A 16,099-nucleotide genomic window follows, 5' to 3' on the forward strand; every position below is an offset into this window, starting at 1 on the left:
CGTGTTCATGTTACGACACCCACCAGTAGGAGCGTTTATTGGTGTGATGCAAAACAGTGCATTCTGGTAGCTGTTGGTTTTCTCCCTCTTGAGCAAAAGCATGCTTTTTTGTTTTCTCTGGTTCTGTTGCACAAGTTTCAAAAGTATTTGCATCTTTCTACTGCATAGACATCCTAGTCTTATTAAAAGACCATCCTTCCAGCAGCGAAATACTTCCTTAAGAGTGCATGAGGTGCATCCACACCTGTACCTGGAGCTGTCTACTTGTGATCTGATCACCCAGGACGCACGTTAATACAGGATGTAAACAGGGCCATAGACAGACAAACAATTTATGCTCACATTCACACCTATGGACAATAGGACTATCTTAATTTCCCTGAGGGAGTCTTCCCAAGGGATTAATAAAATTCTATCTAATCTCATCTCTAATCTAGAGGTGCCAACGTGCTTGTCTTCGGACTGCGGGAGGAAACCGGTGCACCCCTAACCACTACATTACTGTGCCACGTCCTTATTTTGATAGTAAACTTGTTACCAAATGAATTTCAATCAAAAAATAACCACAACTGCCCTGCAACCTGTTTCTGACACAAATACGGCAAGCCTCTTCCTATGCATTTCAACGACCACTGGGAGTTTCCAATGTTATGTGGCCACTACTGAGCTCCACTGTCATGCTTTATTTATCCCTTTCCCTCTGCACTGTAATGGAAATATAAAAGGGTGCATTGATTAGTGTTTAAGGATCAGGCTTTAATAGATTAAAAGCCCCCGGCTCTGAGAGAGGCACTCACTCTCTCACACACACTCTTGTGCATAAAGGCAAGCTTATATACACATCAACAAGCAAATATATGGACGGATATGGAAAGAGGTCGGACATAAGCAGTAACACACATGTATAGACAGACAGCGGCTTCATGCACTTGGACAAAGACATTAGGTGGACATAAAGCTGCACACACACACACACACACACACACACACCTACAGCAGTGCCGGCAGCAGAGCCTTAAGCCTTTCAACAGCCTACCTGTGGAAAATAAATATACCCAAATGACACGTACCCAAAACAGGATAGAGATATCTGCATGTCATTATCATAAAGTGGGAGCCCTAATGTTGATTATCCAATTGATGGGAAATTCATTCATTTTTTACGTATTGCATTATTAATAGCGCGGCATGATCCCAGAGCTTTCTCCACACACAGGGGTGGGGATGTCAGGTCTCAATTTGAGTTTAAAAAAAGATGTAAACATGACAATAAATGAGGGTGGCTGTGTTTCAGCATCCTGCTGATGATGTACTCTGAGAGCAGACCTGATTATTATACAGTACACAGCTACAGGAAAACAGAGGCTGTATGTTAAAGCAGAAAAGTGTGTTCAAAATTGGACCAGCAACTGTATTTTATACACTGGGAAGTTTTGCATGTAAACCTGCCATTTCCCAGCTTGAAAGCACCAAATTTAATTTAATTCTGAGGTTTACTGCTGTGGAACAGTGAGGTACACTTAAAGTAACTGTGTGAAAGATTTAGGGGATTTCATGGCATCTGACGGTGAGGATTGCAGATTGCAACCAGCTGAAACTTCCTCCAGTTAGAATTCCTTCAGCTTTCATTGTTAAGGAGGGTTGTATCACAAGCCGAATTATCTGCAGGGGTCTCTTCCTCTCTAAGACAAATGGACCCAGTGATTTAAACCTATAAAATCAGTGTTTCTTCTTTGCTGTTTCGCATGTCACAGACAGGCTGCAAGCCAAGTACATGCTAATGTGTGCTCACCTTTTCTCTCTGATAACTTAGGCCATGTTTACATGAGAACGATCCGCTGAAAACGGAATCGTTTCTCATTTTCGTTTTGAAAGAAGTTCCACGTTCAGACGACGACGCTTTGATAACAATGGCCGTGCACATGGATCCGTAACAATGACCAAAAATGCTGTAGTATAAATGCCAGGCCGGTAGTTGGCGGTGTGACTTGGTAATGAAATAACACGCGCCTGCACACATGCGCTTCCTTCGACAGAGCAGCAATGTATAAACAAACAAAATGGCAACCGCACGAACGTTTGTCTGGACGGAGGACAAGGTGGAGTTGCTACAGTAAATCTACACTTTACTGGAGAAGCGTTGATGAATTCAACAGGGTGAGCAGCACAAGCAGAGCTCGGGAGTCCGTCGTTGTTGTGATGGTCGACTTTCGGGCGCATGCCTAGTGACTGGAAGCGTAATGCGCTTGTGCGAAAAGTCTCCGTTTCCAGAGGAACTGCATATTGCAAGTTTACATGACAACGGAGACGGTGTGTTTTGGTGTTTCCAAAAAATTGCACTCTGGAACCTGTTTTCAAAACGTGTTTTCAGGCACCCAAAACGCCGCTGTCGTGAAAACAGTCTGAAGTTTACAGTTTTTGGTTGAAGTCGTTGTCGTATAAACGGGACCTCAATGTGTGCTCACCTTAGGTTTTTACCATAACAGCTAAAAACACTGAATAAACACAAAGAATTAACACCTTAAGTTTTCTACTTAAGTATGATTAAGGTTTCCTTAGTTAAGGAAAAACTCATTTACTGCATTGAAAGAGATTTTACAGTGGTACAAGTTTCCATGGAGATTGTTTGTTTGCTTGGACTCCTGCTTGTGATGCCTGTTTTCATCTCACAAAGTTGGCTTCTAGTTAGTGAAAAAATGGCAGAAGGAAAGAAGACAAGAAAACCAAATTGGTCAGAGGAGGAAAATATTATACTTCTGGAGGAATGCAATCATAGAAAGTACATACTGCAAAGTTCAGCTGATCCCCAAATACTAGAAAACGATTGTAGGAAGAAAATTCACTCAGATCTATAGTGTAAAATCAAAAGCATATCCACTGGGTTCTCCTGGTCGCAGAATACTCTTCTCAGGGTGTGTTAGTTTTTTCCTTCATGAACTCATGAATTTATGATGAACTCGGTCATGATGCAGTCAGATGTACCTTGAGTTCACCTTGTTTTGGTTGCTAAGGTCTTTTGTGCAACGGTCTAAGGGATCCTTCAGTATAAGACCGAGACAAGGAGAAAACCATAAATACTTAAGGGAACATTTTAAGGACACCTTGAGGACAAGATTTAAGGGTGTTTTTGCAACTGATTTTATTTTGAGGAAACCTTACCGATAAAGAAAATCTTAACTTAAGGTGTTTTGTGCGACCGGCCCCAGATGTTCAGCAGGGTTGTAACCGGGAACCGAATTAACAGCAGAAGTCTCTTCCTCTGAAAAAAATCAAACAGACCCGTCAATTTAAGCTGGTTAATTAAGTTTCACAATTAAAAATCAGAGTCCTTCCGAAGCTCTTGCTGCAGAGGGGCTCTAACTACTGTGGCAGATGTGACAATGCAAATGGCCCCATCTAGAGCCAGTGTTTGGTTTTTCTGGGCGACTGTAGAAACGTGGCGGTGCAACACGGCAATCTCTGTGGATGAGGACCTGCTCATTCTAAGGTAACAAAAACACAATTCTTATTTTCAGGTGATTATACACTAAAGGAAACATACTTGTATCAAATTCCATTCCGGCCAATATATCTTCTGAAATCCTCCACACTGGACCGTCAAAAGCGTGATGCCTGTGTCCTCCTGTATTCTTGTCTCTCCTCACTGCATGTGATTCCCATCTCTCCTTCCATTTGTATTCTGTGCAATGACCATCGTCACATCTCCAAGCACTGCCTTAACTCCAAACCTGCCCGACATCTTCCCTTTCATTTTCTCTAATCTTTGGACCCCTTCCTCTTCACTGACCTCAATCATGCTAGTGGCCGTAATGGTGTTAGGCTGCCACGTGCTCACCATCCTTCCTGTTTTCTGTGCCGTCCTTTCCTCCGGTCTCCTCTCACTACACTCTGATCACACTCATGCCTGTTGATAGTCTTTCCTAACCTCTAATTTCCTCCCCTCACCTCCACATCCACTCTCATTTCTTCTAGTCTTCCTCTCCCATGTTTGACCACAATCACGTTTGCTGTTTGCCTCCACGAGGACTATCCACTCCTCTCATTGCCTCCTCTCTTCTGCCACCTTCCTTCTAGTCCCAATCACGCCTGATGGTATCCTTCAGTAAAACTGTCTCCTGCTCCATAATTGAATCTCTCGTGTTCTCCTACTTTCCTTGCTCTCCTCCTCTGACCACAATCACTTTTGTTGTTACCCTTCCTCCTAACCTCTCGAGTCGTCTTTCTAGTTACTTGTCTCCTTTAATCCTTCCCTCAACAAGTCACATATGTTGTTAGCTATGCCTCTCCTCTCCTCCGTCCTGTCAGGTATTCTGTGACTGTTGTATCCTCCTATTTGGCCTCAGGTGAAAGCATTCTTGCCTGTTGTTCGGCTCAACTTTCCCTGTCACTTCCCCTGACCCCTGTGTCTCTCCTCTCCCTCAAGAATGACCACAGTCTTGTCCGCCGTTAGCGACACCCGACCTCCACTTGTCTCACTTCTTCAGTCGCTAGCTTTTGTCTCATGTCCTGTAACTCTCCCTGACAGTCACACATCTCTTCACTCGCTTCATGTGCCACCTTGTCCTCTGCTGGAAACAGGCAACATTTGACAGCATGAGCATTTCAAGTTCTCAAAGAGGAGCTTACATTTCGCATCTTCTCCCCTCAAAAAAATCAAAATGTGTTTCTTGTTAGTTTGGAATAAACAGAAGAACTGCAGCATGACCGGCATTAGACGCCATGGATAAACAGACAAAGATCACAGTAAACAGTAAAACATGGATTGAGAAATTACCTAAAAACAAACAAGAGCCATGGCCGTTTTAACAAAAGCTCAAGGATCTCAACCTCAAGGATCAAAGCGGATCAGTCCACTGGTATTAAATGATTAATGTTAGGATCAAACTATAAATGTCTTCTCTTTGAGTCATACTGTGCAGCCATGTATTTCTTCAAAGGGATATGTGATTGCAGGAATAATTGATTTCAGTACAGGCTAATGCCACATTCACGTCCTTTCATACTGATAAGCAGCTGAGTGAGGGAAAGTCAGAGATATTGGCAATTTCTGACCACTGGGATAACTAGAACTACAGAGCTGCCAACAAACTAGGCCTTTTTGACAGATCTTAGATTTCATTTTCACAGGAAAAAATATACAAATTCAAATAACCATGCTGCAGTTGGACACCTCTGCACACCAGTCAAGTGTCTCTTACAGTTTACATCCATGTCTGTGAAATCATGGATACTTCACACACATCTTCCCCCTGGCAGATCTATACAACTTAAGATCGATACAATTAGCACGGTTTCAAGGTGGACACTCAAGATTATTGTCACCAATTCAGTATCTGACCAAATGACTCTCCTTCTGCTCCTATGATGTTGAATAACGGCCACAAAAGGGTTTTATGCAGAACATTATGATGTCACAGTGAAGCTGAGCTTTGACTTTTTGGATATAAAATGTCATCACTTCATTATTATATCCTATTAGACATTCGTGTTAAGTGTTATCATAATTAGCAAAAGAATTCTCGAGTTATGGCCAAAAAGGGGGCGTCCATAGCGACTTTGGTTGGGAACTGGAGGGTCGCCTGTTCAAGTCCCCGTCCGGACAAATATGGAGCATGGACTGGTGGCTGGAGAGGTGCCAGTTCACCTCCTGGGCGCTGCCTAGGTGCCCTTGAGCAAGGCACCAAACCCCCCACAACCGCTCGGGCGCCTGTCCATGGCAGCCCCCTCACTCTGACATCTCTCCACTTTGTGCATGTATAGGTCCTGTTTGTGCATGTGTGTGTCTTTTGGACCTGTGTGTTAATGACAACGGAGTGAAAAAATTGAATTTCCCCTCAGGGGGATTAATAAAGCATATATATAAAAAAAAGACATGTTTTGTGAGGTCACACTGACCTTGATCTTTGACCTTTGACCACCAAATTCTAACCAGATTTTGGGTCAAATCTGAAGAAATTTCGTCAAGGTGTTCATGAGATAGCATGTTTACAAGAATGACACAGGTTCAAGGTCACAGTGAACGTTGACCTTTGACAGCCAAAGTCTTATCAATTCAACGTTGAGTCCAAGTGGACATTTGTGCCAAATTTGAAAAAAATCCTCAAAGATGTTTTTGAAATATCACAGTCACAAGAATGAGACAGGCAAGGTCACAGTGACCTTGTACTTTGACCTATGATCACGCAAATATATTCAGTTCATCATTGAGTCCAAGGGGACGCTTGTGCCAAATTTGAAGAAGTGCCCTGAGGCCGTTCCTGAGATATTGCTTTCACAAGAATGGGATGGACAACAACCTAAACATAATGTCTTCGACTGTGGCTATCGCCTGTGCGGAGGCATAAAAAGATGGTGATATGATTTTTGCTAGGGTCTGTACCAAACAAGTATGTTACCTTATGTCGGGAATATTATTTGTAGGCCGAGACCACAATTATATGTTGCACATTTTACCTTTATCATAAAAATTGCAGCCCCTACGATGCCGATATCGCACTTGGCCACATAGCGATTTTGATTATATTTTTTATAGCTGTGTTGCCCTACAACGATCCTGTGGGAAAATGGGTGAAAAACCACAACAACTGGCACCTACATCCAAATAATATCTGATATTATCATTGGTTCACTCATTTCACTCAAATCAAAAGTCAGTTTCAAAGTCAACTGCAATATCATATAATATTAAAGATCTTCTAAATCAAGCCTCATTATACACCTTAAACTGTTTGTTTATTCCGCCATACACTGCCAACAAATACAAATACTTCAAAACGTCAAAGAGAGCCATGAAAATCACAAACAAAATTTCATACAGAGAACCAACAAACTCACTACTCGTAAATTTGAAGATTTGGTCAACTTTAAAACAGCTCAAATTATGTACAGAGCAAAACAACAATTATTACCTTTAACTATCCGAAAGTTGTTTGTTTTGTTGTTGATTGCTAAATATGATGTGCTGTTAAATGGGTAGGTGTTAAAAGCTGTAGCTTCAGCCTACACCTTCTTCAGACTGCAGAAGCGTTTAAGCTATGTTACATTATTTTATTGTAATGTTTTGCACTGTATTATTTAAGTATCCAAAGTATGCCTTTATTTACATAAATTCGTAGATTAATACATGATGTTCTTATTTCTATTCGCAGATCGAAATAAATTCTAACTCTAAACAGATACCAGACAATGTTTGTGTCATTTCCTGACAACCTGCTACAACAATTTAACAAGATAAAACCGACTGATATAGGCTCCATTTCCATTTATCTGGTGTGACCACAAGCTAGCATCGGGATAACCATCTTAGAATAGAAGTGTGAATGTCCCCAAGTCCAAAATAGTAGGAAGTCTTCCCATTATTTCTGTTCTTCCTATAAAGGTACAACCACAGCAAAACTACACATAATGAGCCAACTGTCTTTAATCACTGCATTCAGTATGTACTGAGCTAGCAACATGTCTTGCATGGTGTGCCAAGTAAAAATAAAGACATATAGGAAGTTAGTTTATAATACTGAGCAGTAAACAGCGTCACAATATAGACAGATGGATGATGGACATTTACATGGATGGATGGATACACATCACACGTCTACTTCCCCACTATACTGCTAATGATTCTCTCACAAGTTTCATCATGTATTCCTGTGCTGCATACGTACTGTGCTATATTGTGCCGTAGCCTGGAGGCACATTACTCTGCGCTGCGTATCCCCAAGATGCACTTGTGTCTAAAGAAATTATTCTTATATGCTGAATGTAAGCACTTTATGTGTCGGAATGCAAAAGTAAGTATGTGCGTGTGTATAGCATATATACTTTAGATTAAAGTGTGCAGCTGCTGTCAGAGAGCATTGCTCCATCAGTACAGTGACAGATTATATGTCCTTCAGATGGCCATTAGCTGTAGGGGAAGTACACTTGCATGCAAATACAGTATTACAACTCAAGAGGTTTGCCCCCTACTGGAGGAGGCAGCTTGTGTGTGTTTGTGTGTAGAGGAGTGGGGGCTAGTTTAAGTTTTTGCGGGCAAGGAGTGATGCATATTCATAAGAGGGTTTATCCATTTCCCTCCTTTCATCCCTCATTTGCTTTGATCAGAAAGTTAGAGGAGTCAAACTCTTCTATTGCCTGGGCTGCAAGAGCGCTACAGGGGCTGAACGGAGAGCTGTCTAAGGATGAAAACGCAGCAGAGGCGAGCAGATATACACACAAATTGACACACACACTGACCCGCTGGAACACACGTAAGTTGACAGACAAAAAGGCTGACTGGCAGAGACTGACTCACAAGCGGAGAAACAGGCAAATACACAAATAGAACCAAAAAAAAAAAGAGCGGAGATATTCAAGTTAAGAGAAATGTCTACTAACGCAGGAGCAGAGAAGCTCACAATCACAGACACGACTGTCCGTAATTGAAGATCCTGATGCATAGTAAGAGGGTATGTTATGAGTTATGGCATTAGATAGTGCTTTAATATCTGCAAGTCCTCTCCGTATTAAAAATGTACAAAGAAAGCACAAGAGTTCTTTCAGATTACCGAAATAATTACACACTGAGTTCCCCCTCGGAGCCAGATCTTCCAGCTCAGGGTGCAGAGAGGAAACCGTTGTAAAATGTGGATCTCTGAAATGCATGTGAGGCGGCTTAATTGGGGCCAAATCTCAACAAAATCTTGTCATGTTTTCACACCCTTAGGTGCATTTAGATAAAAGCACACAGCAAGTGGCATATCTAACTAAAGAGAGAGAGAGGGGGGGGGAGACGGAGAAAGCGTGGGAGCTGCGCGGTGCCAGAGAGGAGCGCTGGCTTTCTCATGTTTCTGCTGCCGTTTGGAGGTTTTTCGTACAAAGATCTCGCCTGCATCTGTTTCACAGAGGCATGTAATGTGTCTATATGCGTGCATGTACCCACAAATATGCTTAACCGAAATCATGTTTTACTCCTCAAGCATCTCTCCCTGCCACTTTTCCTCTTTCTCGTCTAGGGTTGGCGTACGAAAGCATTTTGTCAAATCCAAATGTGGTGATCAGCTTATTAAATCTGAATCCTTTTGATTCCCTTACTAACTCTAATTAGGCTCAGCTTTTCAGTAACGATCATCTTAACACGAACTCAGTTGAGATTTGTATTGAACTTTTGTCGATCAAAAGGGTAAAGACAGTCGTTTTTAGTGGCAGGTCAAATAAAGGTTGCTATACCTTGAAAGTTTATCAGAGTGTGACACAGTGAACACAGCCTCAGCCTACTTTTGCACACCTTAGTTTTGTAGAGCCTAAATCTAAATCCGTGCCACCAGAGATGAACCAGCACTGTGTTGGTCTTTCTGAACTGCAAAAGCAAACTGTCCACTTGCACTTGAAGAATGATACTTCTTTTGTGAACAGTGCTTGGTCAAGTACAGAGACCTGCTTAGGGATGGGGATCAAGAACCAGTTTCAATTAAGAGCCGGTTCCAAATTGTCCAATCCATCAGAATCATACCCCTCTGAGTAGATAGAGTAGGATTGTTAGGATACGATTTTTGCCTTCCCGATACCAATTCCAGTACCTGGACCTGTGTATGTGACGATACAGAGTTCTGATCCAATACCACTTCATCTAAAGAAATCAACAGCTGTATACTAACCTTGAAACTGAAGCTTGGCATACTGTACACATTGACTTTATACTGGTGGGACTTTCCTTGCCGACATCTTGCTGTGTAGGCTACTGTTTTAAAGTGGCAAAGACAAGTTGATTTCTGGGAAAACTGAATACATCCTGCTGTGAAACTACTTTTAAGTTCAATAAATTTCATGGTATCAAAGCAGTGCTTAGACTAGTGTACTCGCCAGTATCCCAACCACCATTTCAGGCAGTATCGGAGGCATTTCCAACTCTACCTCTGAGCTCATCAGTTCCTTCAAACAAGTCATTTTCCTTAACCACTTATCCTGGTTTAGGGTCATGGGTGTGCTGCAGCCTATCCCAGCTTTCACTGTGCGAGAGGCGGGTCACACCCTGGACAGGTTACCAGACTATCACAGGGCTGACACAGAGACAGACAACCATTCATGCTCACATTCACACCTACGGACAATTTATTAAAATTCACCAATTAACCTGCATGTCTTTGGATTGCTGCAGGAAGCCGGAGAATGCAGAGAAAATCCATGTTGACACTGGGAGAACATGATAACTCCATACAGGAGGGTCCCAGCTGGCCGGTGGACTCGAACCTGGAACCATCTTGACCACTGCAACACCATGCCACCCGGTGCCACCATCAAATTGCTAAGAATAGCATACTCGCCAATATCCCAACCACCATTTTAGGTAGTATCGGAGGCATTTCCAATACTGGTATCATAACAACTCTACCTCCAGGCTTATCAATTCCTTCAATCAACGCTGGCATGTTTTTCTGACAATTGCACATTGCAAATCAATTAAGTCAAACTAATGTGTCTATGCTAGGGCTGCAACAGTTAGTCGACTAATCGATGACTAATCGACTATTAAAATAATCGGTGACTATTTTAGTAGTTGACAAATCAGTTGGAGTCATTTTTCATAGAAAAGTACTATTAAGGTACCTCAAAATACTCTGATTGCAGTTTCTTACGTGCAGATATCGGCAGCTTTACACACTCTCCCATGACGGTGAACTAAAACCCTTTGGTGTGAGTACGGAACAAGACATTAGATGACATCATTTTGGGGTTTGGGAGAGACAGACGGCCATTTTTCAACATTTTAACACATTTTTAGATGAAATGATTAGTCGACTAATCGAAGAAATAATTGACAGATTAGTTGTCAATGAAAACAATCGTTAGTTGCAGCCCTAGTCTACGCTGCTGTAAACTCGCAACAAGAAGGAGTCAAGGTGAAAACAAAGAAAGGGTCCAAAGCGTGGCTTCACTTCATGAGGAAAGATGACAACAATGCTGCTTGCACTGTGTCAAGTAAAGGGTGGAAAAATACCAGCAATATGCTGAAACATATTGGGCGTAATGTCCAGGAATGCTATGTATTTGAAGCACAAGTGCCACTGCTTCCCAACTGAGCAGCATACTTTATTAGAGATCATAAAGCTGTTGTGTTGAAGCTGGAAAAAAACCTGTGTAGGCCTCACACAGAAAATTTATCAGGAGTCCATAACAGTGTCAATAATGGCATTGCTATTCCCAAAACCTTATCCCTGCGCCCGCTTGCAGAGAGCACATGAACCAGACAGCAGCCAAACATTTCCATTATTAATAAAGTGATGTTCATATTTCAACAAGTGATGCTGACGGTCAGTGCCAGCTCAACGTGAGAAGCCTGCTTCCTTACTATCTGACCAGTCCCTACATTTCTCTTTGCTAATAAAAAAAGCTACAGAACCCAGCCCTCCCTCTGCCCTCCAGAAACTGCTTAATTTTCAAGGAAAAAAGTCTGAGTCTTTCTACCTCTGTACCCCCCCCCAACACTCCTCCACACCGGCTTCCAATTTGTAGCCTCTGTGTACGTTACAGCAGTGAGATTTGCAGCGCCCCCCGCCCTCCTCTGATCAGGCCCACACTCGGACATCTGTCCGAGGATGTTTACCCAGGCAGTAAGTATGTTAGGGGAAATATTATCCTAGTTTTACCTTACCTTTATTCTGTCTGAAGCATAAACACCAGCGTTGCAAGGTGGGGATGGGAGAGGAGAGGCAAGGGCAAAATAAAAAGGAGTGTGGGGAAGGTAAGACAGAGTGGACCTGAGAGAGTAAAAGAGACGGATGAAGGGTGGGAAGGGCGAGGAGTCGGTAATAGAGAAGGAGGGCGAACAAGGGAGGGATAGAAAAGAAGAAGTAATTGGATTGGAGAAGATGTAATGGGGGATAAAGAGAAGGAGAGGACACAGAAAAATCACTAAAGGTATGGAAAAAAAAGTAAAAGAAGAAATTGGAGAAACGGATGACAGGGGAGAGAAGGAGAGATGTTCAGTGGTATCTACTGAAACATACTTTTCTAGCAGTCTTTAAGTGACAGTTAATCAATCCTGAAATTAGTTGTCAATCAATTTCTACCCCTCACTTCCTCCAGAATCACTTTAAAACGTCTTTTTCCCAGTCACCACTGGCCCCTTAATAAGACGCAAGTACCATTCTCCAATTTAAGGACTTCATTTCATTTCTCAAGGTTAAAATACTTTTTTCCCCAACTCCACTGAGAAATTATATTTCTTTCCTTCCCCAAAAATGTCTTAATAAGAAGATATAAAACTTTGGGTTTCAGGGTCATTGTCCAAGAAGTCTAGACGGCTTTTTATAGTCTGTTAAAAATCAATATAGAGTTTACATGCATGCCTGTCTGGTGCTTGGCATATAGGCTCACACAGACGGGCACACAGATGCTTACCATGCACACAGGCGCGCACACACATACGTCTCCTGTTTTTTTCTCGTTATCTCTCACACGCACACATGCATGCACACGCTGGCCTCTTCCCGTCTGGTGTTGCTTCCAGCCTAAAACCAAACCATGTGTGGGAGCTATCCTGTGCTGGCCTAAACTGGATGCCCTGTTGGTGCAAGGTTCCTCCGTTTGGAAAGGGCTGGACAGTCTGTTTCTCTGCTCCCTGTCTGTTTCTCTGTGTGCTTTCTGACAGCAAGCGAGCAACTGTCTTTTTTGCCCGTCGACATTCACCTTTTGCCTATTTCTGCCCTCATCTGCTTGCTTGTGCCGTTCTTCGCCGTCCCTTTCTCCGTCTGTCTGCTCGCTGTCTCACCCTCCCTTGAACTCTTTCTGTCAGTCTTTCTATTTGCACCCCACTCCCCTTCTCCCCCCAGCCCACCTCCCTCCAAAACCTCCCATCTCTCCCTCCTGCTCCACCACCAACTAGGCATGAAAACGGTGCTCCATTAGGAGTGCCTGGGCTAAGCCCAGTCTGACACACACTGCTTTGATCAGCCGTGAGCTGGGCTAAACACCCCGCTAAACTCCCAGTCTGAGGAGAAGGAGGGGGAGGCGGTGGGGGGGTGCTGAGGGAGAGCAAAAGTAGCGAGAGTTAGCGAGAGGCGGGGCCAGGAAGATCAAAACAGCAAAATGAGATGGAGATGGAGACACAATAAAAAGGGAAACACACAGACTGAAGAGAGGAGCTCAATTTCCCAAGCTGTCCCGGGGTATATGTTCCCCCACCACTCTTGTCTTTTATCACATTTTCCTTCCCTCTCTTTTTTATCACCTAGTTTCCTCTCTTTCACCTCCACTTCTTTTTTTTTTTAATCCATAACCTCCAGGTAGCCTCTAAGATGCATCTCTAACAATCTCTGCAGGTGCATTACTCATACAAGCTCAGGGAGTGATGAGAGCGAAAGAAGTGAAATAAAAAACACAATCAGATCAGATGTCTGAATATTGGGAGGTCCCCCAACAAATCTTTGCAGCATCTTTCTCAGAGGGCAACTTGGCTGTCTTGTTAGTTCAATAAATATAGTACCCACTTCAACACACACACACACACGCTGTCTAGGAGAGGTAATGTAAGAGAGAAAAAGACAAGCAGAGAGAAGATATAGAGACCAGACCTCTGTAACTGACAACAGTAAAAAAAGGAGCTTTCCACATTCAGGCAGGCAGATACTAAACCAGCAGCAGCAAAAGGACAAAAAGCGCCCGTCTTTTTCTCCCAAGGAGTGAAGAGAAAAGGGATTTCCGCTCAGTGCTAATCAATCAGGCCGTGATAATGGCTCCCATGCCTAGCTGTCGACTGGAGGGGTCAAGGCATCCCGTGACCCAGCGCCCAGGGCCCAGGGGCCAAAGCCCCTCTCAGAATAGCACCCCAGGACGGACTCCCCAGGCTAATTGTCCAAGCCAGTGTCAGCCTTTTCAATGCCCCCCCCCCCCCCCCCTTACCCTCCCCTCCTTCCACTTTCTCCTTCATTCCTCTCCCTTTCTTCTCCCCCTCCCTCCCCTCCTTCCCTCCTCACAACTCCGCGATCCTCTCTCTTTCTATGCAACTGAGGAATCTACTACCAGCGTGCACCAGCGTGGGGGAGAAAATGAGATAGAGAGCAAAAAGGAGCGTGTAGAGCCCAGGAGATGTGGAGAAGCAGAGGGGGCTGAGGACGGGGAGAAAAGTTAACGAAGAGACAGGGAAGGATAGTGAGTAGAGGGAGAGATCAGCGGCAGGCGACAAAAAAAACGAGCGGCGAGGGAAGTGTGAAGGGAGGATGAGAGAGCCAGAGACAGTGAGTCAGTAGGACAGAGAGGCGCAGACAGATACAAGAGACAGTTGGACAGGAGAGATAAGGAGGAGGAGAAGCGGCCAGACTGTCCCCTTTACCCACAACCCATCACTCATATCACTGGAACAGAGTGCCGTGTTCTAGCCCCCCGTCCATCTGCATATCAATGAGTTTCTATTAATCACAGCCGGAGCAGCGTGCGTCTCTCAGGGAATCTGCTCGACATCAGTGCGGGCTGACCAACCACAATGCAGCCGGCATACAAAACACAAAAAGACAAGAGAGAACACACACACACACACACACACACACACACACAGGAAAGCACAAGAGTCCGAAGCAAGCCCCACTCCAGCTCCGCGCAATGGCATTCCTCTCATTCCAAGCGCACGCTGCTAATTAACAGCATTAGCTCCCACAGACAGAGGGACAGATTGATGGAGATGGAGAGGGAGATGGAAGAGGCATCCCGATGTTGCACTAGCACCACATCTCCGCTCTCTTCTGTCACCTTTCCTCCTTTTTTTTTATCCATCCAACTCTCTTTCCCTCCCTCAGTCCCTGTCAGGTCCCGATCACACAGACAGCACGAAGAAAAAGAAGAAGAAGAAGAAGAAGAAGAAGAGCAAAGTCCCCCTAAAAATCAAAATAAGAAAAAATATAAAAATGGTCTTACTCACTGGAAACCTCCTCTTTTTTCTGTATTTCTTTTTTGTGTCCTGATCTGTCACTCCTTATCCTCTTCTCCACTGTAGCAAGGAGAGTGTGTCTATCCCGGCGTGTGTGCTGTGTCAGTCCGATAGAGGAAAGTTGCCGCCTGCGTGCATGAGCATGTGTGTGTGTATGCGTGCGTGCGTGGAAGAGAGATAGAGGGAGAAAGAGAGAACGTGTGCGTCTGTCTCTGTGTCTCGCACTGCTCTGAGTGAGCGAGCTGAGGCTGTTTTAAACAGGCTGCTCTCCCCATGTGACCAGCCCAGCCACAGGCAGGAATACATTACTGAGACACACACACACACACACACACACACACTCTCTCTCTCTCTGTCTCTCTCTCTTGCCCGTACACACACCGTGTCCACAGTGCACCCCCTAGCCACCGCTCAGGGTAGTGGAGGGAACAGCCCACACACATAATATGTACACCCACACACACACACACACACACACACACACACACACACACACACATTGACAAATAAGGGGGGACTATGGCAGCAATGGGAGTTTACACTACGCATGTACGCACACAAACACCGTACGCGGACACAAAGTTGATGCCTTTTGCCAAACTTAAAGAGCAACCCAGCAACAAATAAATAAATAAATCTAACACAATTAGAGACAATTCATCCAATTAAATATTTTTTCAGTGTTTCTGACTTTTCCGTCTCCGCCGCGGCGAAGCTTCACACCTGGAAGCACTGACCTTTTCCGTAATGAAAACCTTTTAAAGCTGACCTTCTGCTGCAAGGCTGATACAATTGCATTACAGCTATTACACCTAAAGGTGCAACAATGGAGAGCGCCGCCAATGAAGTGTTTCGAGTGAATAGCTACGAAGGAACATTTACGAAAAAGCCGTGCGTGTTCTCAAATATTTAAAGCGAATACCAAACATGACAGAGGGAATTGAAAAAATGATAGATTGTCTCTTGAGAAAATATTCTCGGGAGACACGTCGACAGATCGCCAAGGCTACAAAACACCAGCGATGCATCATTATTCTTTCTAACAAATGCAGCCCGTAGAGTGTTCAGACCGCGTGTGCGATGGATAGTTGATCAGCTCCTGACACATTTATCATTTAATGCTCAGGAGCTTTCAGCACCCACATTGCTGCTCTTGAGAACCTTGAACTGAAATGAATGGCTACTGAAAGTCATTCATCATCA

General features: G+C 43.9%; 1 protein-coding gene across 1 annotated transcript in view; it reads right to left on the reverse strand.

Annotated features, from left to right (window-relative positions):
* The window catches only part of cntfr (ciliary neurotrophic factor receptor), a 357,541-nt gene extending 342,414 nt beyond the window's left edge, over positions 1-15,127 (reverse strand). The window contains exon 1 of the mRNA XM_033647215.2: positions 14,888-15,127. The gene's annotated coding sequence lies outside the window, so the exon portion shown is untranslated. The remainder of the gene's footprint in view (positions 1-14,887) is intronic.
* Positions 15,128-16,099: the final 972 nt, after the last annotated feature.

This window comes from Epinephelus lanceolatus, chromosome 19, assembly GCF_041903045.1.
Source record: "Epinephelus lanceolatus isolate andai-2023 chromosome 19, ASM4190304v1, whole genome shotgun sequence".
Classification (NCBI taxonomy): Eukaryota; Metazoa; Chordata; class Actinopteri; order Perciformes; family Serranidae; genus Epinephelus; species Epinephelus lanceolatus.